We start from the raw sequence: 1,885 nt of genomic DNA on the forward strand, positions 1-1,885 counted from the left end.
GGAGACATAGGGGGTGCGCTGCGAAACCTGGGAACCCGCGCGCCCCACGCTCACCTGTCACCGCGCGGAGACACAGAGAAGCCCGGGCCGGACAGGGGCGGAGGGGAGGGGTGAAGGGGAGAAGGAAGGGCTGGTTAGGGATCCGTGAAACGACTGTTCTCCCGAGGGCCCGGCTTTTCCCACACACACCCTCTGCTCGCCCTCTTCCGCTGCCGCCAAATCCCCCCTCGGAGCGCAATGGTAGAGTCCGCGTTACGGCAAGCGCAGAGAGCCCGCTTTAGTGCAATCGCGAAAGGCCTGGCAGTCCCAGTCTGAAGGGACTCTGAGACGTTCCGTTCACTGAGCTCAAGAGACTCAGAACCCACCGAGTTTGGGTCTGACATATTAATATGTTGGAAAGGTGTTTTCAACACAAGTGTTTTCTTTTGAGTTGTTTCAGACCTGTGTAAATATTCTCGGACACCCCCATTTTCTTGCCACACGCTTCCACGGGCTTTTCACTTGATTTCAGCCAAAAGGCTGGAGAAGTGCTCCCCTGGGCTCTTCAAATAATCAGGAATACATCAGCAAAACTACTTTTCTCTCTGACATACTCCTTTTCTAGTGGATTTTCATCTACAGACAAATTCTGAGTCTTGACCTCTCCATCATTACCATCCTATCAATGTAAAGGACTTTCCTCCCTCACAATTTTTTTTAATTCATTGATTTTAGAGGCAGAAGAAAGGAGGGAAGGAGAGAGAAACATTGACTTGTTGTTCCACCCACTCATGCATTCGTTAGGCGATTTTGTATGTGCCCTGATGCCGGTCAAACCACAACCTCTGTGTATTGGGAAGAGGCTGTAACCAACTGAGCTACCTGGCCAGGCCTCCCTCACAATTTTATTTTACTTTAATATATTTTTATTTATTTCAGAGAGGAAGGGAGAGGGAGAGAGAGATAGAAACATCAATGATGAGAGAGAATCATTGATCGCTGCCTCCTGCACACCCCACACCAGTGATCGAGCATGCAACCCGGGGAATTGAACCATGCCCTCCTGGTTCATAGATCAACACTCAAGCACTGAGCCACACCGGCAGGGCTCCCTCACAATTTTAAAGGGTAATACTGACAACATAGATTTACTGATCACCTCCTATATAGAGGACCACAATGGACCAAAAGCCTGGTGTTATTCTTTATTTGCCTTTCATATCCACAAGATCTCAGTGGTCAGTCTTGTCAGAGCCTTGGTTAGTTCTTCATTTGCATGTTTTGAGCAAACCTTTCCTTTCCAACCCTTTCTTCAAACAATTTGTACCAATCCTTCAAGGCCCATTTAAAATCCTGTCTCTTGACCTGATAAACCCCACTGGTCTTTCTCCTAATCTGCTTCTCCTGGCACTTGAAATCTGTATCCTTTGTTTTAATAAAATTATTATATACTGAAGTCAATTCAACTGTTTGTTTCTGTTGTAGGCAGCTGGAACAGCACTGAGTGTTACACCCATGGGATCAGACTGGACCTGGGTTCAGCAATTTTGGTAACCTTGGTTAGGGAAGAATTCAGAGCCAAGACTCCAACTGTAAAAGAACAGCCTATATAATAAAAGCCTAATATGCAAATCGACCGAACAGCTGAACAACCGGGGGAACAACCAGTCGCTATGATGCACACTGACCACCAGGAGGCAGACACTCAATGCAGGAGCTGCCCCCTGGTGGTCAGTGTGCTCCCACAGGGGAGCACTGCTCAGCCAGAAGCCAGGCTCATGGCTGGAGAGCACAGCGGCAGTGTCGGGAGCCTCTCCCGCCTCTGCAGCAGCGCTAAAGAGCAGCAAGCTGAGCAGTAAGGAGCAGTGAGCAGGCAGGCGGTAAGGAGCAAGGGGTCCCGGCCTGC

At 49.2% G+C, this 1,885-nt stretch overlaps 1 protein-coding gene across 1 annotated transcript in view; it reads right to left on the minus strand.

Annotated features, from left to right (window-relative positions):
- Nucleotides 1–193, minus strand: part of CUL2 (cullin 2) — a 167,310-nt gene extending 167,117 nt beyond the window's left edge. Inside the window, exon 1 of the mRNA XM_005873394.2 lies at nt 55–193. The gene's annotated coding sequence lies outside the window, so the exon portion shown is untranslated. The remainder of the gene's footprint in view (nt 1–54) is intronic.
- Between the last annotated feature and the right edge of the window lie 1,692 nt (nt 194–1,885).

Source organism: Myotis brandtii, unplaced genomic scaffold (genome assembly GCF_000412655.1).
Source record: "Myotis brandtii unplaced genomic scaffold, ASM41265v1 scaffold41, whole genome shotgun sequence".
Classification (NCBI taxonomy): domain Eukaryota; kingdom Metazoa; phylum Chordata; class Mammalia; order Chiroptera; family Vespertilionidae; genus Myotis; species Myotis brandtii.